This window comes from Peromyscus maniculatus, chromosome 11 (assembly GCF_049852395.1).
Source record: "Peromyscus maniculatus bairdii isolate BWxNUB_F1_BW_parent chromosome 11, HU_Pman_BW_mat_3.1, whole genome shotgun sequence".
Taxonomy (NCBI): domain Eukaryota; kingdom Metazoa; phylum Chordata; class Mammalia; order Rodentia; family Cricetidae; genus Peromyscus; species Peromyscus maniculatus.
The window spans coordinates 36959469-36984384 of NC_134862.1; the positions used below are offsets into that span (position 1 = coordinate 36959469).

Here is a 24916-nt window from a genome sequence, read left to right on the forward strand (position 1 = left end):
AAAGTTGCCAGGACCCCTAAATAGTTGAACCCGCCATCTCCTCCCCACTCGCTTCCCTCCTGGAAGGCCCCTGTCCTGAGGAGGCCCAGAGAGAATCATTCTGGAGGATGCACGGTCTGCCATCAGTAATCGTACCTTGCCCTCGACCTTGTTAGAGTAGTATTTATGGTCCCAACTCCTTCAGTCTAGCTCGCTGCCTGTTTCTCCTTGGGATGCAACTAGAGCGGCTCAAGTCCTCTAGTACAGGGTCTAGAGTTTGCAGACGGTCCCCGAGAAGCTAGGGCGTTCAGAATTGGCTGAGCGCTCTGCCAGGGTGGGCGGGGAATTTGCAGAACGTCCCTGGCCCGGAATCCCTTTGCCTGGGAGAAAAGCGCGAGCACAGAAGCCGACAGAAGTTGGGGAGGTCGAGCAGGGAAGGGCTGGTAGAAACCTCCAACAGATTTCCTTTCCACTCGGTCCTGGTCGCTTGGGCCCGGGAGGAACGTCTCTGCTTGCGTCTAGGGGCGGACGGTGGACGCGCTGCGCACGGCCCCGCCAGGGCTGGTAGTTTGCAGACCATCCCTGCCGAGGCCCGCTCGCCCGGCAGCCCTGCGGCTCCCGCGGCGGCGGCCCCAGGCTCGATCCAGCCCAGGTAGCCGCGCCTCTGGCTCTGGGGGCGCTGCGACCCCGCTCCTCGCTGCGCCTGGGACCCCCTGCCCCCCAAAGCACTGCTGTTGGAGAGTGACCCCGACTGCTGCTGATGGTGCCTCTGCTGCTCCCCTACTAGCAGGTAAGAGCTGCTGCAGGGTCGGCCGATCGATTTAGAGCTCGCCATCTCCCCGGGATCGCGGGGGACGCGTGGGGGACGCTAAGCAGCCCTTATTCGGCCCAGCGCGAACACCCGGGGCGGCGTGGGTGTTCTGGCCGTGTCTGATCTGGGACGGGGGTGGGAACCCCAGAGTACAACCGAGGGGTGAGCTTGGAGGGGCCACCACCACCTGCTCGGGGTATCCCCTCTCATGGGACCCTGAAGACCCTCTCTCGACTCCGAGGCGTTTAGGCTTCCCAAGGAACTGTCCAGAGGGGGCTTGGGTGGCGTGGGCTGGAGACGAGAAGCTGAGATTGGCATTTTGGACACTGGGACCGCGGTGAAACCAGATAGAATCAGGATGCCAGCGTGGGCCGGACTAGGGTCCCGGGGATCAGAGAGCTCAGAGTGGGATATGCCTTGAGCCAGTTGGGAGGAAGAATGAAGGAGTGGGGCCCCAGGCCCCTGGGGAGAAGGGATAAGAAGATCCGAAGCTCCAGGCTGGGAGATCAGGGAGACCCCCTCGGAGCCCAGATAGCTTTGGGGACCGCCAGCTGGACCGCGATCCAGCTGGTGTGCACCCACGGCTGGGGGATGGCAGAGGCTGCGGGATGCAAGGGCCGACACCCGCGTACACACTCCCCTAGAGCATGCTCAGTGCGGTCCTGGGAACTTCCTGCCGAGTCGCCAGGCCAGCCGCCTCGGTCCCCTTTGGGGCCGCAGCCCGCTAAATTGAGGGCAGGGGGTGCGCGAGTGGGGATCTCTGTGCCCTCTTGTCCACCCTTTCTCGTCCCCAGGCCTCTGCCTAGCCTGTGATGGGCATCAGGGTTCTCCTTTCCGGAGCCACTCTGGCCTCTGGAGACGGGGGCGTGGATGTCATACCCTTGCTCCCCGCGGGTGGAGGACCAAAGGCCTGGTGACTCGTCGGTCTCCCAGGTGGACTCGCTCTCGGGGCACGCAGGGCGCTGAGTCGCGCGCGCATTGACTCTGCGCCGAGAGCAGGTTGGGTGGAAGGGGGTGTGTGAGCCCGGCAACATTCGCGCGCTCACAGTCGATGTCACACACAAAGCCACCGCAGGGAAGAGGGAAGGGGTGGCGCTTGCATTTTTTTGTTCAGTGGCTGCTTTTGGAGCACCCTTGAGCTGTGTGTGTGTGGTGTGTGTGTGTGTGTGTGTGTGTGTGTGTGTGTGTGTGTGTGTGTGTGTGTGTTTGTGACCCAGAGGATGCCTTCTGATTTGCTGAGATTGCCCTGGTCTAGGTCTACAGCTTTAAGTAACTCCTGGCACTAATTGCCAGGCCTCGATTTGGTGTTTGTATATATGGTTCTGGGTTCCTCTGGGGCCGTGGAGTTGGGAAGCAGCAAGCTGAGGTGTGTGTGGGTTTTCCGGTGGAATAGCAAAGTCACACCTGTAAAGACACTGGATTTAAGATTGCATCAAATCAGAATCTACTAAGGTCTAAGTAGAGAAAGCACGTTCATTAGCTGACCTATCCCAAGTTCATTGTCAAGACTGGAGGGATCTCTCATTCTGGACTTGGGGAGACCCTTTGTCGCTGGAACAGATCTCATTTGTCTCAGCCAAGAAAGTCCAACCATCTCATACCTGTCTTTTATGAATTTTCCCACCCTCCCTTAGTTCCTATAAATCATTTTGTGGCTATTGCTCAGAGCTGAGATGGGCAGGCTTAAGTGTGATTCTGTTGGGATCAGAACAAAGCTCCCCCTTTTAGAGAACATTTTAGTTTTTCTTCTGTTATCAACTTGATGTCCGTGTGATCAACTTACTTGATGTGGAGCTCTGGAAATGAAGAGGAGGGGAGAGGGGGGTGAGATTGATCTAGGTACCCTTTCTGGGAAAGAGAAAAAGAGGAAGTGTCTGTCCCCAGCAACTGTCTGTGGCCCAGGCGAATGTCTGGGCAAAGGCTTGAGTAATGTCTTTCCCGTGTCTCTCTCCTTCCAGCCTGCCTTCCTAGTTCGGGACACTGGAGACTGGAGTTAAGAGGAGAAAGGAGTCTATGGGGGCTTGGAACTTTGTACCTACCCAAAAGGCCACAGTGTGTGTGTGTGTGTGTGTGTGTGTGTGTGTGTGTGTGTGTGTGTGTGTGTGTGTGTCCTTGCTTGTGGAGGTCAGAGGACAACCTCAGCTGTCATTCCTCAGGTTTTGTCCACCTTGGTTCATTTATTTTTATTTATTATTTAGTTGAGACGGGGTCTCCTCACTGGTTTGGAACTAGACCCGAAGCTAGCCTGAATGGTCTGTGAGCTTCAGGGGCATCAGTCTCCTCCACCTTCACAGAACTGAGATTACAAGCCTGTGTCATTGTGCCTCGCTTTTTTTTTTTTATTTAAAATGTGTGTGTGTGTGTGTGTGTGTGTGTGTGTGTGCACCTCAAGTATCAGTCCTTGCTTCAACCTTGTCTGAGACAGGCTTTGGGTTTTTCCTGCCGCTTAGGCCAGCAGAGACCTAGCTGAGGTGTGAGCCTCCTCTCTCTCTCTCTCTCTCTCTCTCTCTCTCTCTCTCTCTCTCTCTCTCTCTCTCAGCTTCCCAAAGGAGTGCTAGGGTTCTAGGTTTATGTGGGTGGTGGGGATTGAACTCCGGTCCTCATACTTGTGCCGGCAGTATTTGAACCACTGAACTATCTGTCTATACCTGCCTGGCTTTTTAAAAATGTGTGTTCTGGTGGTCAAACTCAGGTCCTCATGCTTGCAAGGTAAGCGCTTTCCTTATGGAGCCATCTCCCCAGTTCCCCCGCCTGCCTGCCCGCTGGATTGAAGGTAACCCGAGATGGCAGGAGCATGGGTCCCTTCTTAGTGTGGCTGTCTCTGTGAACTCCAGCGGCTGTCACAGCCAAGCTCCCTGAGCCTTTGGATTGCCTCCTGAGCATCGTGCACATTTCCAGTGCTCTGTGTGTAGAAGTGTGAACGATGTGCTCATTATATATTCACACATCCGTATACATTTCTATAGAGAGCATGTGCATATGGATGTGCATCCGCAGTGTTCCCAGCGAGATGCTGGAAGCTGGACGGAACCCCAAGAGTTGAGAGCAATGCAGATTTCCTTCCCATTCGACTTCCTCAATTGCAAAAGAACCCCTCAGCCTTGTGCACAGCTGGCCTCCTAAGCATGGAAATGCCGCAGGCCCGGGCAATTGCAGCTGAGGAGCTTGTCCTAGAAGAGTGTCTGCTCACTAGTCCTTCCTGATGTCATTCTGCCAGTGTGTGTGTGTGTGTGTGTGTGTGTGTGTGTGTGTGTGTGTGAGAGAGAGAGAGAGAGAGAGAGAGAGAGAGAGAGAGAGAGAGAGACTTATGTCTGTGTAGAGGCCAGAAGACAGCCTCGGGTTTTGTTCTTCAGACACTATCCACTTTTTTGATTTTGTGGATCTCTTACTATCCTGAAACTCACTAAGTAGGCTAGCCAGCAAGCCTCGGGGGTCTAGCCTACTCTCCTAGTGCTGGGATTGCAGGAGCACACTATCATAGGCTCTTTGAAATCTGTGTTCTGGAGACCAAATGCAGGTCTTCGTGCTTGCATGGGAAGTACTTTATGACCGAGGCTCTGTGTCCCCTCAGAGTCACATTTTGGGAGGGGGATAGGTGGTGATCCAGAAATGTTAGTGAAGTCACCAAGGGCAGTCATTGGGGAGGTCTGTGTTGGGGCTTTGGTACCCTCTGTCACCATTCAGCATCCTCACAGGTAACCTCACTCCTGAGAGACTTAAAGAGCACTGAGTCCAGATTTATTTCTTCCAGCTGGTCCTAGCCTGGGGGTGGTGGTGAATGGCAGGTCACCAGAGTGACAGCCTGTGTCTGCTTTTATAACGGGTCTGAGGAAAGCCTGGGCTGCTAGCATTGTCTCTGGAGTTGCTGTGGTGACGGCAAATGTTTAGAGAAGGGATTCCTGGTGCTGGGTGAACAAAGCCGTGAGTCGTTTTGATGGGAGGAAGTGTATAACTTCCAGAATCCAGGTGTTGGAAGAGGGAAGACATCAGTTGTGTGGGGGGAGTGGAATAGCCTTGTGGGTGACAGTTGAGAGGTTTGAGTGGGAAACAAGTGTTGGAGACTCGTCAGTGCAGGTTTTACCAGACTGCCTTTAAAGTTAATGACTACTTTGAAGTAGAGTCACTTGGAATAGCCAGAAGAGATGGCTATATTTTTAAATTTCTATTTTGAATTGAATAAAGATCTTCCCACCCTTTGAAGTTTTGCATAGTTTTGATTTTTTTCTCTCCCCCGCCCCCCAGGGTCTCATGTAGCCCAGGTTGCCCTAGGGGGCACTGTGTAGTCTAGGCTTGAGTTGAGCTGATCTTCCTGCCTCGGTCTCCCAAGTGTTGGAATTACAGGCACAACACTAGGTTTATAAATGCCCAATCTAGGTCATATCCCTCTCTACACTGTTTAACATCCTTTGAAACATCCTGTGTCCATATCACTAAGCCCCACCCCCACCCCACCGTGTGCGTGTGCGTGTGCGTGTGCGTGTGCGTGTGTGTGTGTGTGTGTGTGTGTGTGTGTATGTATCCATCCTTGTAGAGGCCAGGATTTGATGTCAGTCAGGTGTCTTCATCAATTGTTGCCCACCTTATTTTTTGAGAACCTGGAGCTCATTGATTGAGCTAAGCTGCTTTACCTATGATTCGAGGGAGCTGGTTTAACCTATAAGCTACACACCTGTTGGTGTATACCAGCGGACCTGGCCTTGGGGATCTGAATTCTGCTTGTGCACTAGGCACTTAGTCTACCAGGATATCTCTCCGGTCCTAGTATTGCTGCAGCATCTACCGAGAGCAGTGGCCAGAGCTGATGCTGGGGCTGAAGATGCTCTTCCTCTGAATGACCTTCTCACAGTTAATGCAACCAACCTCTGGAAGTGTGCTGATGCAGACTTAGAGTTCTTGGAAAGCTGCCAAGATGAGGGCCCGGGAGCCTTGGTACTGTGACCATGTGCTCAGCTAGGAGAGTGAGGACCGCTGCTGTGTGCTTGGCCGTTTGAGCTATTTTCTTTTAGTGGATTCCACAGTTAAATTTATCCTTCCCAGACTTGGTCCCGGGCAGTCTGTGTGTGCTGGGGAGGGGTCAGAGGAATTGTTTTATTCCTTTAGAATCTCACAGCTCTTTTGTCTAACCCACGGACTTCTAGAATGAAAACAGGCCTTCCTTTCGGTATTCTGTAGTCTCAAGACTCTAGACAGGCAAGACAACAAGCCTCCGCTTCTTGGGTTTGAGTGTGAGGTCAGAAGTCCATGTCAGATGGCTTCTTCAATTGCTCTGCAACTTTTTTTCTTCTTCTGGAGATAAGGCATCTTACTGATTCACTACAGTGGTTGGCCAGCGAGCCCCAGGGTTCCTCCTGCCTCTGCCTCCCTAGAACTGGGATTACAGACGTATGTTACCGTGCCTTGCTTTTTGTAGTTGCCAAGGATTCAAACCCAGGTTTTTGTGCTTTTGTGGCAAGTGCCTTAGGAATTGAGCCATCTCCTTGCCTCTTCCAGTCTGGGTTTGATGATGGGGTGGAGGAGAGTGAACAGCTCTGTCGTCCCTTTCCCTGCCGGGCCTGGGTTGCCGCCTGCTGGATGCTGCTGCTCCCTGCTGGTTGAGTGGCTTCTTCTACAACGGCTACAGAACTCTTCTTCTCTGTGCCGTTGCCCATGGACTCAGGAATGAGCTAGACTCCCAAATTGTGGCTGCTCGTAAGAGTTGCTTTCCCTGAGTGGTGAGTGGGGGCTCAGGATTGTAATCCCAACATTCAGCAGTCAGAGGCAGGAGGATTTTTGCGAGTTCAAGGCCATCCTGGTCTATGGAACTAGTTTGACACCAGCTAGGGTGAGACCGCAAGCCTCTGCCTCGAAATAGCCAAAAGTGCTCCTGTGCCTGAACACACACACACACACACACACACACACACACACACACACACAGTCATTTCTCACTGGCATCAGGCATCTTGAACCTTTGGTCCATGGCTCTTGTTAGCCAAGAAAGTGTCCCAACCCAAACCATTAACTTACTTGAAACATTATAAGGTCTTTGCTGCTGTTGCTGTTGTTTTAATTCAGTTGCCTAGCTTTGTAGATGACAATACTGTGTTTTAATGTCAAAAGATTGCACATGCCTACTGACAGAGCATCTGTCTGACATACGTGAGGCCCTGGGTCTAATTCTCAAAAGAAAATCCTTATTTGTTTCCCCTGTGGGGTGTGTGTGTGTGTGGTGGGGTGTGTGTGTGGGGGGTGGTTATGTGTGTGTGGGGGGGAGTGTGTGTGTGTTTGTGGTGTGTATGTGTGTGTGTGTGTGTGGTGTGATGTGTGTGTTTGTGGTGTGTGTGTGCGTGTGCGTGTGCATGTGCGTGTATGGTGTGGTGAGGGTGCACACAGATAAAAGCCAGGCCAGGACATGAGGTGTCTTCTTTTATTGCTTTACACTTCATTGCCTTAATACAGGGTCTCTCACTGAACCAAAGAAATCTCATCCTTTTGGCTAGCTAGCCAGGGTGGTCAGTGACTTCTTGGCCCTTGGGATTCCTGTCTGTGTGGCCCAGTGCTGGGTTACAGGTGTGCACAGCCGTGTACTTGGGTCCTCATGCTCCCATAGCGTTCTTCCCCATCTGTTCCCCCAGTTCCCTTGTCTGGAGCTAGGAGGGGCAGCATTTGATTGGGGGAGGGAGAGGAAGGCGGGTTTTCCTCCGCCCCCTCTGTCAGTAACATGTCAGGAGGTGTCACAGGCCTGGATAAGAAAGACCTCTGCCAGCCATGTGGTACCGCCTTCTACCCGGATTGCCTTCTTTTGTTCTTGTCTGTCCACACCTTCCCCCTTTCACTGTGTTTGATTGGAGTCCCTGCTCCTTGCCAGATTGGAAGGCAACATTGTTCGGTGGGCAGCATTGACTTTACATTATTTTGTTCTTAGAAATGTATTCCTCTGGGCTAAATACCGCCATCTCTCTTCTCTAGTTCTGCAACTCTACTGTATAAGAACTTCCGCAGGGGCAGACCTTTTCCTGGGGGTTCTGGTTTGCACTTGCAGTGCTGTGACTTTGGAGGAAAGGGTTTCTTTGGTTTACACTTCCAGATCACAATCTGCCATTGAGGGGACTCATCAAGGAACCTGGAAGCAGGGACCATGGAGGACCCCTGCCTGTTGACTGACTCTCTTGCTCTAGTATTCAGCTGGGTCCACCTGCCTAGAGAGGGCCCTGGCACACTGGGGTGGACACCCTCACAGATCATTCTGGAATCACACATGGCTACAGGCCAGTCTCCTTTGTCAGGTGACTTCAGGTTGTGTCAGGTTGACAGCTGAAGCCAACCAGGACTCTAGCTTTTGTTTGGTTTTTTTGAGACGGGGTCCCACGTAGCCCATTCTGGTCTTGAACTTGCTGTGTAGCCAGGATTTGACCTTGAACATTTGATCCCCCTTGCCTCTACCTCTCAAGGGCTGGGATATACCACCACGCCTGATTTATACAGTCTGGGATTCAAACCCGGGGCTTTGTGCTTGCCAGGCCGGCACTCCACTGACTAAGCCGCATCTGTAGTCAATCCTTGCTTAGTTTCTTTGGGGGGGTCTCACTCTGTAGCCCCAGCTGGCCTGGAATTCATTATGTAAACCAGACTGGCCTGGAACTTGTGGTAATCCCCCTGCCTCTTCCGCCAAGGGATGAAATTACAGGTGTTTGCCATATTACTTGGCTTTACTAGAATTTTAGGCTCAAATAGTCTACAAGGAGTGAGGAGGTCTTATTCTCACAGTAGAAGCTCTGTTTCTGGGCACAGGGTGGCATATTGGAGTCACAAGACAAGCCAGTGTGGCTGGTGAGGGCACTGATCTCCTGAAGGCTAGGCCTCAGCAGCTGGCTGGCTGGCTGTCCTCACATGGGCCAGCTATGTCCTGGGGCCCCTTTCTGATCTGTCAAGTGATGCCTCACCCAGCTTCTCCTGTGTTTATTTGGTGGCTTTAGTGTGTGCACTTGGCTGGGATCTCTATGCCCACAATAGCTTCTTTAATCAGTGTGTAGGGATGTGCTTCAGTGTGTGGCTTATTTTGAGGGTTATTTTGTCCTTCTGTATTTTTAGAGTTTGGAGTTCCGCATCAATCTGAACTTGTGTGTGTGTGTGTGTGTGTGTGTGTGTGTGTGTGTGTGTTCACACACCATGTGAGGTCATCATCATGTTGTCATATTATCTGAACAAACTAAAAATTGTAGAGATGAAGAGCTAAAGCCAGTTATGGAATGGCTGTCAGTTAAATGAGCGAGTTGCTATTTCAACCATACCTATCTTTTTTCAACTTCCCCTTTAAGCAATTTTCCATCTTTTTAATGTGTGTGTACATGCTCCAGTGTGTGTGTGTGTGTGTGTGTGTGTGTGTGTGTGTGTGTGTGTGAATATGCATGGGCTGCACGTGCTTTTGTATGCTCATGCTTATGGAGGCTGAAATCAAAGTCGGCCATCCCCTCTCTCTCCCTTCACCCTGTGTTGAGACAGTCTGTTGAAGGTGGAGCTCACCTGGCTGCCCGGCTAGCCCAGGTCTCTTCCTCTTCCTCCCCACTCCTCCCCAGCACTGGGACTTCTTTCTTTCTTTCTTTCTTTCTTTCTTTCTTTCTTTCTTTCTTTCTTTCTTTCTTTCTTTCTTTCTTTCTTTCTTTCTTTCTCTCTCTCTCTCTCTCTCTCTCTCTCTCTCTCTCTCTCTCTCTCTCTCTCTCTCTTCTCTCTCTCTCTGTCTTTCTTTCTTTTCCTTTCTTTCTTTTTTTTTAAAGTGGTTCTGGGGAATTGGAGTCAGGTCCATGGCTGGTTAGTATGTTTCAAGTTCTACAAAGTCTTTCCAGTGCAGCAACTTTGTTTCTTCTTTGTTAGCATTTAAGTGGAACTGTTACAAGGGTCACTGTCACCTCTCCTGTTGCTACTGTAAAAAAATAAGCCTTGTAGCCGGGCGGTGGTGGCGCACGCCTTTAATCCCAGCACTCGGGAGGCAGAGCCAGGCGGATCTCTGTGAGTTCGAGGCCAGCCTGGGCTACCAAGTGAGTTCCAGGAAAGGCACAAAGCTACACAGAGAAACCCTGTCTCGAAAAACAAAAAAAAAAAAAAAAAAAAAAAAAACAAAAAAAAAAAAAAATAAGCCTTGTAGTTTGAAGCCATACTCTCCTTTAATGCCAACACAGAGGTCTCACTGCTAAGACAGGCTCCCATTTCATCTGGAGACTTAGGACAGAGTCCACATCCCCACCACTGGCAGCTCCTGGAGGCTGCCTGCATCCAGAGGCTCCTGCCTTGACCTCCAGTACCGGGTACCAGAACTGGGTCCTTCCATCTACTGCTTTGCTTGTTTGCTGAACTGAGCAAGGAATGGTCCTGTTTCCCAGACCCCTGGGTTCAGACCACAGTATCAACCATGATCATCCTCCTAATGTTTTCACATCTGCCTTGCCCTGTGGGGTAAGTAGCGCAGCACAGGATCCAGAGCTGAGAAACAGAACATTATCAGGGCCTTTTGTTGTTGTTGTTGCTCACCAGGGTCCTCAAAACTCTTTGGAAAAGAACTATTCTTCATTTTGCCATCACAAGAAACTTCCCTGTTTCCTTGTTCATGTATGTATGTGTGTATGTATGTATGTATATATACACACATATACACATATCTTAGATTTATTGTATAGTATATATAAATACGCGTATGTATATGTATGTGTGTGTATATATATACATGTGTGTGTATGATGAGTGTGAGTGTGGGTGCGTGCCACGGCATGCATGGCGAGGTCAGAGGACAACTTTTGAGAGTCTCTTCTCTCCTTCCATCTTGCTGAACCAGGCCATCCCATTGTTTCTGCCCTAGTGTGGATTCTAGGCTAGATGCCTGTGAATGTCCCAGTGATTCTACCCTCTGGGTCTCCCGTCCTTACCCAGGAGCACTGGGATTCTAGACACACATCAAATCTGTCTGGGTCTTTTAATATGTAGGTCTAGGGGTTAGAACTCAGGTCATCGGCACCTCTGCCTGCTGTGTCCCTCACCGGCCCTTCCCTGTGTTTTGAAACAGACGCACACCGCTCTTCTCCGACACACGTTGCTATCTAAATAAGACTTGAGTTCTGCTAAGGCCAGAGACGGAGCCAAGAAAAGACTTGCACATGTTCCCTGTTATGTAATGGTTGAGAGCACTGTCGTTACAGTGAGAAAGTGAGGTTCTGAAGAAGTGTGTGTCTGAGGTCACTTAGTCACAAGTGGCAGAGCCAGGCTTTATTGTCCTTTTTGCTTTGTTTTGTTTTTTTGTTTTGGAGACAAGATTTCTTTGTGCAACAGCCCTGGCTATCCTGGAACTCACTTTGTAGACCAGGCTAGCCTTGAACTTACAGAGATCCACCTGCCTCCGCCTCCAGAGAGTGCTGGGATTAAAGATGTGTGCCACCACCGCCTGGCTAAGCCTGTGTTCTTTATTATTATTATTATTAAGACATTTTCTATTCATTTTACATACCAACCACAGATCCCCCCCCCCTCTTCCTCCTCCTGCCCCCCAGACTCTCCCACCCCACCCCCACCTCCGCAACCCACCACCCATTCCCACCTCCTCCAATAAGCCTGTGGTCTTTCATCACATTGTATTTCTTCCTTACAAGTGGTCATGCAAAAATAAAATGAAAACTCAATATGGAAGAGCTTGACATCATGTAAAATCACTCCTCTTCTGCCAAAATGGTGGTAGACAATAAATATTGCTTGTAGTAATTGGACTGTACTCGTGGCTCCAAGTTAATGGGCTCCTTGTGTCCTCCACTCTTTGCAGGGTACCCGCTGTGCGGCTTGCTGTGGTCAGCAGGATACTGCTGAACCCCATGGAGAAGCAACTTTTTCACAGCACCTGTGCGTTTCTGGTTGCTTTGCTTGTAACTCAGTTTGCTGATTCCGTGCTGTGGTGCAACCCCGAGAAACATGCCCAGGCTAGCCCAGGCCAGGTCTCCTGATTCCTCCCAGATCAGCCAGCCCTCTGACCCTTCCATTTCCCACGATCGCCCGAGTATTGTTTCAGTCAGTTCAGTGTGGCCTGGGTTACGAGAACCTCCCTGCCAGTCTCCACAGACTTGTAAATACCATTTGGCTCTCTATTCAGTCAGAGTTCCAGGGGAATGGCTCTGGGGCACTTGATGGCCAGATCACAGTAGATACTGAAATGGCAGAGGGACTGATCTGTGTGTTCTGTGAAGATCCATGTGTGTTACTTGTAACTAATTGATATTCTATTCTGATTGTTCTTTGGATCCAACAACATCCCATTGGATGCGTCCTTCCCCCTTTTAATTTCTTATGTTAATTTTTTTAAGAATTTATTTTTAATTGTGTGTCCATGTGTGGGTTTGTGCCATGGTGTCTAGAAGAGTGTCAGGTCCCCTGGAGCTGCCCAGTGTGGCTCCTCCGCTGAGCCCTCTCTCCAGCCTTTTATTTATTATTTATTTGTGTGTGTGTGTGTGTGTGTGTGTGTGTGTGTGTGTGTCTTCGAGAGTGCCTCAGGGTATATGTGGAGGTTAGAGAAGTTAGAGGAGTCAGTCAGTTTTCTCCTGTTGTGTTCAGGCAAGGTCGCTTTTGTTTCCGTCTGTGCCGAGTACTCCAGGATAACCAGCCCACGAACTTCCAGCTGATTTCCATCTCTGGGGGAGGGGGGGTCTTGGGGATACAGATATGTGCTACCACATCTAGCCCTTTCACACGGGCTCCAGGGACTGAATTCAGACCATCAGGCGTGTATGGCCAGGGTGTTTACCTGCTGAGCCATTTTGCCAGCCCATGCTGACTTGTTGAGACAGAATCTCATAGAGCCTGGGCTGACCTCAAATGAGGTTTGTTGCCAGGGATGACCTGGAACTGTGGATCCTCCTGTCTCTGTCTCCACGGTGCTGGGATTATGGGTATGTGCCACCGTACTCAGTTTTTTGGGGTGCTGGAGAAGGCCCTGTGCTTCACACATGCTAGTCAAGCACCCCACCAACGGAACCACTTCTATAGCCAACCCCCAAATCCCTAATTAGTGTCTTTCACAGTCATGGTTTATGTCCACGGACTTCTCATTTTATCTGCCCATTTCCTCCATTGAACAAAAACAAGACAATGACGTGCTTTAAATGCCGAACAGTTTCCCTTAGAAACACTGTTTACCATCCTCCAACTTATTACTACTGATATTGTAGCTTTTCACTTAAATCTACAATAAGACATACATCGCCTCTGAATCACATTGGTGCCAGTACGTACAGGTTTTATGAATTGACCTTTACCACCTATGATCAGCTTTAACACGATCAGGTTCAGTTTTATTGGCTTTATAGTCAGGGATCAGCCTACTATGACTGTCTGCCCATTTAGTTAATAAAGCATTTTTTATAGATTTGTTTATTTCTATTTTTGTGTGTATGTGTGTGTCTGTATGTCTGACATGCACCATATGCACAGGTGTCTTAGAGGCCAGAAGAGGGGGTTGGACCCCTGGAACTGGAGTTACAGGCAGTTGTTAGCCGTCTGATGTGGGTACTGGGAACCAAACCCAGATCCTATAGAAGAGCAATATACCCTCTTAACTGCTCAGCCTTCACTCCAGTCCTGTGAATAAAGTTTTATTGGAAAATGGCTGTATACATTTGTTGATGTGCTGTTCATCTTGTTAATGATATTTACTGGAAAATAGTCAAGCCGGTCGGCTCGCGTACTACCCATTTTGTTATTGGAACACAGACGCTCATTTGCTCATGTGCTATCCATTTGGTGAATGAAGTTTGGTTGTTGCTAGTACAGATTCTTTTGGGGTCACTAAAAGTCGCTTGCACCGTGGCCTCTCCCTTCTGTCTGGCCGCTTTGCACGGCTGTAGGGCAGGTCAGCAGCCTGGAGGAGTCGAACTAGTCTGCCAGGCCTGAAGCGTTTGCTTCCAGGACCTCCAAGAGAAACATGTCCGACTCCCAAAGAGATGATTTCATAACCCGCAGTTCTCGGGACGTGACGCTGCTCAAGTGAACTTGCCTTCTTCTCCCGACACCTTCCAGCAAAGAACAGTGTCCAACTTGTGCAGGTCTGAGAACCCGGTCCTCCTCAGGCTCCTTCATTTCTCCATACTTAGCCCCGACAGCTAACTTTACCTATGTCCTCCTGTGTCTGTTAGGCTTGCTAGGGAACTCTCAAACATTTCCAAAAGTGTTTCATTATATAACTGCCATTATGCCTCCCCCTTTTAATTTAAATGAGGCTTTCTAGTGGAAACAAATTGGAATTAAAATGGACACCAATTCTGTTCAAGTGCTGGTTATTTATTCATTAGGATCCAACCAAGGTGTGTGTGTGTGTGTGTGTGTGTGTGTGTGTGTGTGTGTGTGTGTGTGTGTGATATAATGGAGTCCATTAGAGGAAGATTCAGAGAAACTGTGACACTAGCTTTTCTTAAAAGCACCTCTCTGGCATATTTTTAAACGAGGGTGGTATTGTTGCAGACTACAGTACCATTTAGAAACATTAACCAGGAACTTTTGCAGTTAAAAAAAAATTTTTTTAAAGCAAAACAAAGCAACAACCCCCATTCAGACCTAATTGGGCCCCTAAAGGCCACATTCCTTCAGTGCCGTATTTTCCAGGATGATTCTGTTATTTATGTCCCATGGCTCGTGGGATGGATAGGCAGGAGCTGAGGCAGAAAGGACTAGAAGGGTCTGGCCAAGATACCTCTTTGGAATTTGAAATGCTAGCCGAAGCATGACCACTGACCTGTTTACTTATTGGTGAGATTGGAGGCATAATTAATGAGGTTGGACTATAGCCCAAATGGCTGAAAGAACAGGGGTGTGGAGTCTTTGACATTAGAGGAAGTTTGCCTGAGTAATTTCATTTCTCAAATATATGTATATATATATATATATATATATATATATATATATATATATATATGAGAGAGAGAGAGAGAGAGAGAGAGAGAGAGTGTGTGTGTGTGTGTGTGTGTGTGTGTGTGTGTATCCAAGTGCACACATGCCACGGCGTGTATATAGAAGTCAGAGAGCCTCACATTCCCACTCTCACGGCCTCTTGTTTCTGCCATGCTGCTTCCACCAGGATAGTTAACCTGAAAGCTCCTGGCTGATACTCCTGTCTCTACCTCCTGTCCCGCCGTGGGGGTGCTGGGATTACAGATGCGGACCACCACACCTGGCCCATCACCTGGGCTCCAAGGACTGAACTCTGGTTGTTGAGCTGACACTTGACTTGCAGAGCTATTTCCCTCATGCCTCTCTTGAGCATCGTTACAGCTACAGAACCAAGTTCATAGCCAGCCTGAGCTATATAAGCCCTTATTTAAAAAAAAAAAACCAACCTGAGATAAGAAAGTCAGATTCATACTTATTCATTCTGTGGGAACTAACACAGTATTAACCCTTCCTGAAGATGGAGCCTCCGTGTCTTTTTATCTTCAGCTAGACCTTATGTCTTAGAGATCCCATCACCTCGACCACTGTACTGGGAACCGAGCTTCTGGCTGATGGAGCCTTGGGAGGGTGCAAGGCAAAGTAGATCCGGGAGTCGGGTGGTCACAGGAGTTGAATGGGAGTTGCTGATATCACTCTGCAAGGCCCCGGGAAGACCGAGTCAGGAACTGTTACATCTCCGTGTTCACTAACCTCAGACTAGAATTCAGCAATTCCTTCACTTTTGTTTTTGCTTTTTGAGACAGGATGCCTTGTAGTCCAGGCTTGCCTCCTCCCTATGTAGTTGAGGATGACTTTAAACTTCCAATCTTCTCCTTGCGCCACACGAATGCCGTTATCCTGGCATTCCCTATCATGCGTGGTGCCCAGGTTCAGGGATCGGACCCCAGGGCTTCGTTGTGCTTGCTAGGCAAATGTTTTGCCGACGGAGCCACGCCCCAGCCCTGATTCCTTCACTCTCTGCATGCTGGCCTGCAGACTGCAGTAGTGTAAATGCTATTTGTAACTTTGTCAGCAGCAGATAGCCAGTGTTTTGAGTAAGTAAGCAGCTCAAGACTCATCTTTGTGTTGATAGTCCTGTCGGGCCTGCTGCTAGCCAGTGTGACTTAATGTGTTAATAAACAAGCACGTGTACCTCGTTATCACAATTGAAAGCATATTTTAACTGGGGAATACAGCTCGATTGGTAGAGTGCTTCCTGGCATGTGTGAGGCTTTGGATATGATCCCAAATACAGGAGGAGGAGGAGAGGAAGAAGAGGAAGAAGGAGGAGGAGGAGAAGAAGAAGGGGATGTGGAGGGGAGGAGGAGGAAGAAGAAGAGATAAAAAATAATTTAGTAACTAAGTGTAATTGATTTCTTCTTGGATCCTATAGATTTCATCTTTTTTTTTTTCCACTGAAAGATCCTTCTGTAGGCTGGAGATATCACTTAGTTGTTAGAGTGCATCCTATCATGTGCAAAGCTCTGGGTTTGGTCTCCAGCAGTGTGTAGACTGGGTCATGCCGGCCATCCTAGTGTCCTTCTGTTTGGTGACAAAGAAAGGACCAGAAGCAGCGAGGGGCAGGAAGGGTTTATTTTACCTTAAAAGTCTGATTCATCGTTGAGAGAAGATAGGGCAGGAATTCGAGCGGGAAACTGAAACAGAAACCATTGCTTGTTGGCTAGTTGAAGCTCATGCTTGGTTGGTTTTCTTATCCAGCCTAGGACCACCTGCCTAGGGAATGGTGCCGCCCACAGTGAGCTGGGCCCTCCTCTATCTGTGAACAATCAGGATGGTCCTCCACAGCCATGCGCACAGATCATTCTGATCTTGGCAACCCCTCATTTGAGACTCCCTTCTCAAATGAGCCTAGGCAGAGTCGTACTGACAGTCAAAGCCACTGGAATGCTGGCACACACCTATCATCTCAGGTTCTGGGAGGTGGCGATGGTAGGCACAGGAGTTCTGCGTCATCCTCGGTTATATAGCTTTATAGAGTTCAAGGACAGTGAGACTAAAGGAAGAAGGAAGGAAAAGAAAAACCCTCTGCTAAGGGTCTGTTTACCTTTACAGTCCATCAGAAGGCTTGCGGTAGAAATCACAGAGAACTGTGTGGGTGTGGACACTGCCCAGCCCACACTGTTCCCGTCACTGGGACTTTGCCCTCTCAGCCCTACTCAAAGCTATCAGGCAAGGGTCTGGAGTGGGTGTGAACTCAGCTAGCTTGTGGGTGTGAACTTGCTCGTTTGTCTTTTGACCTGCTTGAGGAGTTGAACTGAACCCATGGCTGCCTGCTTCATCATACAAGGAGGAAGTTTGTCAGGACATTTCTCCAGCCCGCCTCTAACAACTTGCAGGAGACACATGGTGAATTTAGGATGAAAACATACAGGTTTTCTGACTCCTAAACAGAAGTGTGATTTCTGCTTCCTTTGTTATAGTGGAGAATAACCAGACTTTGTATGGGAAAAATCTCTATACGCAGGTCAATCCCTGCTTTCTACTTCCTTTGTCAAAGTTACTGTAATCAGCAGCACATTATTCACATTTCACACGCACACACACACGCACACACACACACACACACACACATATACACATGAACACATACAGGAGCACACACACATATATTCACATGTGTACATACAGGAGCACACACATATTCACATGCGTACATACAGGAGCACACACACATATATCCACATGAACACAGGAGCACACACACATATATTCACATGTGTACATACAGGAGCACACACACATATATACACATGAACACATACAGGAGTACACACATACCCCTTTATGAAATATTTAATTGAAGGAGGTGAAAATGCATTATGTACATGTATGAAATGTCAAGGAACTAAGTAAATAAATAAATACCCTGTTGCCCAAGACATACAGTTTAGAAATAAGTGTAGAAAACAGAGCATTTTTCTTTTACCACAAGGCTTAGGAGGGAAGGCCAAACGTTTTCTCTCGCTTGCTAGCTTGCCACTGATCGGGTCCAACCCAGGTTCTGGGTTTTCACTATAAGTGGGTTTCTGGGAGTGTGGGCATCTAGAAGCTTCTCTTGGAAGTGACTTTGCCACGGACGTGTTTGCTCCATGTTCTTTGCTGTTCTTCAGACGGGAAACCTTTGCTGTGCCGTGAGCATCTTTTCCTCTTAGCCTCTGAGTTGCTGTTTAGAGCTTGGTGAGGAAGGATTCATGTAGTCAACACTGATACCCCAAGCAGCCATGTTTAATGGTTGTAGCAATAACAGGTTTTCTCCTTAAATATTTTCTTTACGTGTGTGTGTGTGTGTGTGTGTGTGTGTGTGTGTGTGTGTGTGTGTGTGATAACCAGGGAGTGCCAGGGTATTTGCATATGGAGGTCAGAGGACAATGTGCGAGAGTTGGTTCCTGGTACTAACACTCAGGTTATTAAGCTCGGTAGCAGGTGCCTCTCTCTACCCACTGTGCCGTCTTCCAGCTCACTGTTCCCTCTGGGCCCATGGGGTTCAGGCTGGCCTTGAACTCACTACTTAATGGCAACTTCTGATCCTCCTGCTTCGGCCTCCTGAGGGCTGTGGTTACAGTCCTGCATCTCCATGCCTGGTTTATGATGGAGACTGAACTAGGCAAGCACCCTACCCACTGAGCTCCAGTCCCAGCTCCAGTTTTTCATTATTTCAAAAGAAAAATATTATGCTAAAGATTGAAATTGAATAGGCACTCATGTCCTCTTCATTTTCCTGTGGATTTAGTTTCCTCATAGAGTATTAAGTCCCCTCCCTTGTGGAAGGAGTGGTCACATTTTTTCGTTATTTTATTGCTGCTTATTTAAGACATAAAGAGAATGTGTGTGTGTGTGTGTGTGTGTGTGTGTGTGTGTGTGTGTGTGTGTGTGTTTGGCACGTGTACCTGTTAAATAACAGTGTCTTTGTTGTGAAGGACTAAGAGAATTCTTTTGCTGAGCTGTTGATTGACAGATCATGTGTGTGATTGGGAGTCCCTTTGAGCCTGATTTTGTGTGTGTACCTGTGGTGTCTGGAGTCCAACCTTGGTTGGTGCTCCTCAGACACCATCTAATTTGTCCCTTTGAGACAGTTCACTCACTGAACCTGGAGCTCACCCAGGAGGCTAGCCTGACCACTGAGCCTCAGGGATCCCCCTGTCTCCGCTTACTCAGTTCTGGGATTGCAAGCACATGCCATCAACTCTGGCTTCTTTTCGTGTGGGTTCTAAGGATCCAACTCAGGTTTTTGTGCTTGCGTGGCAAGAAATCAACTGGCTGACTGGTCTCCTCAGTCTCTCCGTTACTGTATCACATGAGGTATCTAAGGTCCCTTTATTGAGAAACTACACTTCTGTCATGAGCTTTTCACACCCAGCCGCAATTGGCTTGAGAAAGCAAGACGCTCAGCAAATACATTGACTAAATTGGAGTGGCGATTTTTTTCTTTTTATTTAAATCTTGTATGTGTTCGTGTGTGTGAAGGCAGGTGCACTCCAGAAAGCGAGGACAGCATGGGTACCCGTTCTCTCCTTACATCTTGCTTGCCCTGCTCTCTTGTGTGCCACTCTGTGCTCCAGGACAGCTGTCCCAGGAGCTTCCGGGGAGTCTCCTGCCCTCTGCCTTCCATGTCATCCCAGGAGCTGGGACTACAGCTTCATACTGTTAGCACCAGGCTTTATGTAGGTGCTGGTGATCTGAACTCGGGTCCTTATGCTGGTGGGGCAGGGGTTTTACCCACCACACTGTCCTCTGAGCACCAGGGGGGTGAATTCACTTCACAGGCTGGTGTGAATGAGAACACCCCCACAGTCTGTGGCTACACCTTAAAAAGGTAAGATAAAGAGAAAACGAAACCAACCCAAAACCCAAAACCGAAGCATTGCCTGGCACCCAGTGATGGAGTTCTTCCCCAGGGTCATGTTCTAAGTCAGTTGATTCCTGGAGGCAGAGGTTTAGGAACGGTGGTCTGATCACACGTCCCACTAGACTGACACCTGTAATTGAACTTGCAGTGCTGGGGATGGAAAGGAAATGAAAATAGCTTCACTGGGAACTTAGACCAAGCAGGTGGTCAGGGGCAATTGTGGAGCTGGTTGGACCTTTGGCCTTTGACCTTGTGAGTGCTATGGCTTGGCCTTCCACACCCAGATTCACAGGGGCCCTACCTTTTGAACCTTAGTACTCGTAAAACTCAAAAGATTGAACCCCAAAGTACGTAGAATATTAACTTCTGGTCATGGAGAGGTCCTGTCCTGTGGAGGACCCCGAGTAGGCAGTGTGGGGGCTCCAGGGTCACCCCTGCTCTCTGAGACTCTTTCCAGGGAGAGTACAGCCAGCTCTGGTCCTCTTTGTGAAGGGTCACGTCGTCTCTGAAAACATGGGAGCCGCCAACCAGAGACCGACCAAAGGGGAAGTGGGGGCAGAAGTAGGAATGAAAACGGGCTGGCTGGGGGGGCTCACAGCAGCTGTGACCGGGGAGCACTGGAAACCACAGAACAGCTGTGTGGCCATGGGTAACCCAGGGCTGCCGTTAAGACTTAAGTAAGACATCGGGTGACCCGGTGACTGCCGTGTTCCTGTCCGCCGAGGCCCCGTGAGCCTCGGTCTCCTCTGCCACAGAGGGTGAGTTAAGCCACATGATACCAGTATGACTTCTGCTTTGGAAGTCTTGCATGCCAACCAAGAAACCAGCCTAGGGGCATCACTAGACATTTACAGAGGGACTTTTGTGCCAGGCCTGGGCAGAAAGGTAACGAGCAAGTAGGGGAGCCAGAACTTCAGTTCTAGGAGCTGGTGCAGTAGTGGGAGGTAGGTGGTATTCTTTCTGTTTCCACTGTTACTGTTAAGCTCTCTGGGGCTGCAGTATGCCTCGTGTGTGTGTGTGTGTGTGTGTGTGTGTGTGTGTGTGTGTGTGTGTGTGTGTGTGTGTGTGTGTATGCGCGCGTGCCCTCACCCATGATGATTCCAGATGCACACGTCCATGTGTAAATGCATGTGGAAGCCAGAGGACAATTCCTGATGTTGCTCTTCAGATGCCATCTTAACTTCATTTATTTAAACTGGATCTTGGGCTGGGTTATGTATTTCAGTGGTAAAGTACTTGCCTAACACGTGCGAAGCCTTAGGGTTGCTCCCCGGTACCAGCAGAAATAAAATGAAACAAACATGAACATGGCCTGGAACTCACTATGTGGTCTCTGTGTAGCTGAGGATGACCTTGGAGTCTGGATTCTCCCACTCCCACTGGGAAGACAGTACATTACCATGCCTGATTTATTTGGTGCTGGGGATCGAACCCAGAACTCTGTGTGCTAGTTAAGTACTCTCCCAGCTGAGCCCAGATTTGGATTTCTGATAGCTGTCTGGTCATAGGGTTAAAAAAGGGCAGGGCAGGAATAAGATTTGAGGAATGTTGTTGCAATAGCCTTGAGGAGAGATTGTGGGGACCTATAATGGAGTGGGAGAATGACTCTTAATTTGGGGCGTTCTATATTCAAGTCATCCTTGGAGTGCTCTTACCAGGATTCATGTTCCTATGTGGTCTTCCAATATCAGATTGCAATTAGAGCTCCAAGGGCATGTGATGCCCCTTGATTCAGGTTTTATTAAGGAAGTGTTAGTGTTTTGAAAAAAATATTTATACTTACAGACTGAGCCGGAAAGAAGTGCTGTAGGCATGGGCAGTATCCAGAGAGGTCTGGGGCTGCCTGAGCAAGCAGGACCCAGGGTTTTATGGAATGTAACCATGTGATAGAGTTTGAGCCCCTATAGCATGCCTGGCATTCACGAGCATGTTAGGAACCTCGGATCCACACTGGTTCTTCACGGATGTGCTATGATGTAAATAGCCATTCTGATCCCTGTTACAAGCAGGAGACAGAGGTACAGAGAGGCCAAGTCACAGATTGTTTAAGGTCACTCATACCATGTGACTAGGGTCACAGGAGAGATGATAGCTTTGAGATAAAAACAGCTTTACTGTTGGGTTTTGTCTTTTCAGTTTTTGCTTTTATTTTCATGTCATGCATATAATATATATATGCATCGTTTTGGAGCTGCATAAAAGTCAGGAGCCACAAAATGAGAGAAAGCATACCATATTTGTCTTTGGGGACTTGATTAATATTATCTCCAGGTACATCTATTTTCCTATAAACTTTGCTTTTTTTTATGGGTGAAAGTTCTACTGTGTGTACAAAACACATTTTTTAATAGCTATTCTTCTGTTGTTAGATTCCTTAGTTGGTTCCATAACTTAGGTATTGTGCAGAGCGCTGCAGTCAATGCGAATGGGTCTCTGTGATATGTTGGCGTGGAGTCTCTTGGGGAAATACCCAGGATGGTACAGCTGGGTCATACAGGAGGCCTATCTGTAGAACCAGAGGCTGAGAAGGGAAGGAAGGTGTACTTGGCATGAGGAGGAAGAATCAAAGGAAATATGCACTTCCTTTTTCTAGAAAATGAGGGAGTTTTTCATGGGTTAGAGCAAGCCCAGCTCGGAGTGGGGGTGGGTAGAGGCAGGGGTCTCAGAGACAGATGTGGACTATGGACCAAAAACAGAGAGAGAAAGAGAGAGAGAGAGAGAGAGAGAGAGAGAGAGAGAGAGAGAGAGAGAGAGAGAGAGAGAGAGAGGAAGGAAGAGGAGGAGAGAGTCTCATGGAGGAACATGGCAGGAAGGGCATTGGACTTCACTGGCAGGAAACACCCAAAGAGGTGAATCCACAGAGACAGGAAGCAGATTCCTCGTGCCCAGGGGCAGGGGGAGTAAGGGAGAGGGACTTTTTAACGGGCCCAAGGTTTCTTTGGGGGTATGTATTAATTAAACTTCCTGTTGCGGTGGCTGAATAACTCGCAGTTTGAGTGTACACTCCGTCGTGGGGGAAAGTCATGACTGTAGGAACCTGAGGCAGCTGGTTTTATTTCATCCGCAGACTGGAAGGAGCAATGGATACAAGCACTTGACTCACTTCTTCCTTTGAATTGGGTCCTAGACCTCAGCCCATAGGGTGATTCTACTCAAATTCAGGAATGGTCTTCCTTTTTTAGTTAAACCTTTCTGGAAACACCTCACTCACAGAGACAGCCAGAATTTTGTCTGTCTGGCGATTCTGAATCTAAGCAGTTGACAGTAAAGCTTATCTATTACAGGGTGGTGGCTCTGTTTCTGAGCTAAACAGAGGTGGTGGTTTCACAATGTGGTGGACATGTTATGTACCATTGATGCATACTCCTCATCTGTGATGCTGATGACTGTACCAGGATCTTGTGCATGCTAGGCAAGCGCTCTGACAGCCCGCTGTGCTCAGCCCTGCAACGTATATTTCTAAAGGAATTTTATTTCAATAAACCATTTGAAGGGGGCACAAGTACACAGCAGCAAAATGGGTCACCTCTTCCCTTGCTTGGTTCCTATTATCTAAGTGGCTTTATTCTGATCATCTTCCAACCCTGGACATATGGGGTTTTTTGTTATTGTTTACTGGCATGGACGTTTGGTGACATTCAGCACTCTTAAGTATTTCTTGCGCATATACATAAGTACTTCTCCACAAATGTTATGATGGATGAAAGAATGGTTGAGTCTATGGATGAAGTTCCAAAGCCTTAGCAAAGAATGATGGGAAATAGAGGTAGCTCAGGACAAGAAAAAAAAAAAAAACCCAAGTTGTCATTAAGCTGGAAGACCCACTGAAGACCAGGGCAAGGAGTAACCTGGTAACTGGTGTTTCTATGGCTACCATGTGTTCATTTATTCCCTCATCCCCCACCCCTCTGGTCCTGCTGCAGTGTCCCACTGCAGAAGAGAAGGTAAACTCACACAGGGTTGCACATTGCTGTGAAAAGGTGGGACCCTGTGGCTGACCAGAGTGGTAAGACCTGATGGAGTGGAAGGCTTTGGGAAGAGATGGCTCAGGGAGCTGGTGGACTAGGGGCCAAGGACCATAGAAGAATGGAAAGTGGTGGTTTCAGAACTCTAAAGATGAAGGACAGCCCAGCAGTCCTGGGAGTGGAGGCCAGGACGGTGAACCAAGAGAAGGTGTGTCAGCCATCTGGCCCAGGTACAGTGAAGGTCAAAGCCACTCGACTCCAAGAAACCACAATATTGCGAGTCCAAGGTCAGTGGGTTCTAAAATTTGGTGTTCATAATAACCATCTGGGGTATGGGAAGGAAATAGGTAAGTTTCCATTTATTCCCATCCTAAAATTAGTGCCTTAAGATTTAATTCCATAAATTGACAGTAGTACATGTTTTTGTTTTAAATAAATTAATATACACTAACGGGATCCTGTGCTTCCTTCTGGCTGGTGGGATGTCTGACCCAAATAGTCTAGAAGACCACGAGACTGGAAGAGTGGATGAGCCCTTTATGTTATTGAGTCCTTGCTGGTGGGGTCACTGGGAGACCTGGTCTGGTGGCTTGTTTGAAACAGACACCATGCTTCTCTGTATTGTCTCCTGGTTGACAACTTAGGGGCTGTTCTAGAGAAGGCATGATGTTACCCCGGCTCCTGGCTGGCTCTTTCCCAACTTATCCTGTGAAGACCATCTTCCTTCCTGACTCTTACTGTGCGGGGGGTGGATGGACTCCCCTGCTGTGATCCGCCTACAGCTTCTAGACCAGGATGTTCAGTGATTCTCAGCCAGTTGCTGGTACTTACCCCTCCGGGACCCTACACACTCAGCATCGTGTCAATAGTTTCGGAATCCATCCTTTGGAGTTAAGCTGGTTCTCTCCTCTTCCTCCCCTTCCTCACTCTCCTCCTTCCTTCTCTCCTTCCCGTTCTTCCTTTCTTCTTTCCCTCCTCCTCCCTTCCCCTTCCTTGTCTTTCCCTCCCCCTTCTCCCTTCCTCTCTCCTCCTTCCCTTCCTCTTCCTCCCTTCCCTGTTTCCTTTCTTCTTTTTTTTTCTTCTTCCTTTCTCCATTTCTCTCCCCCCCCCCCCCCCCCCCCACTCACTTTTGTATGTGCGTTGATCTTTTCCCACCCTCCAAGAGATTACCTCCCCGCTCCCAGTTTAGGAACCTGGGGTACAGTCTTGCTGAGTTTTGAAGTTTGATCTGGAAGTAATTCTCAGGCTCTGAGGGGTAAGTGGGGACCAGTTCTGACTCGGGGGTCACCCGGTGCTGCTGAGCAAGTCTCTTAACCTCTGACTTCCAGTTTCCTATTAAAATCCGAACAGTGAAAGTCTGATAAG

General features: G+C 48.7%; 1 protein-coding gene across 9 annotated transcripts in view; it reads left to right on the top strand.

Annotated features, from left to right (window-relative positions):
• Nucleotides 1-347: 347 nt before the first annotated feature.
• Mgat5 (alpha-1,6-mannosylglycoprotein 6-beta-N-acetylglucosaminyltransferase) overlaps nt 348-24916 on the top strand; it is a 292499-nt gene continuing 267930 nt past the window's right edge. For 5 of the 9 annotated variants that reach the window (XM_042258034.2, XM_006994301.4, XM_015987778.3 and 2 more), the window contains exon 1: nt 348-769. The gene's annotated coding sequence lies outside the window, so the exon portion shown is untranslated. Of the gene's footprint in view, nt 770-20625; nt 23839-24916 lie in introns of those variants that run through there. The other 4 variants (XM_076547272.1, XM_076547269.1, XM_042258035.2 and 1 more) reach the window with 1 other exon arrangement.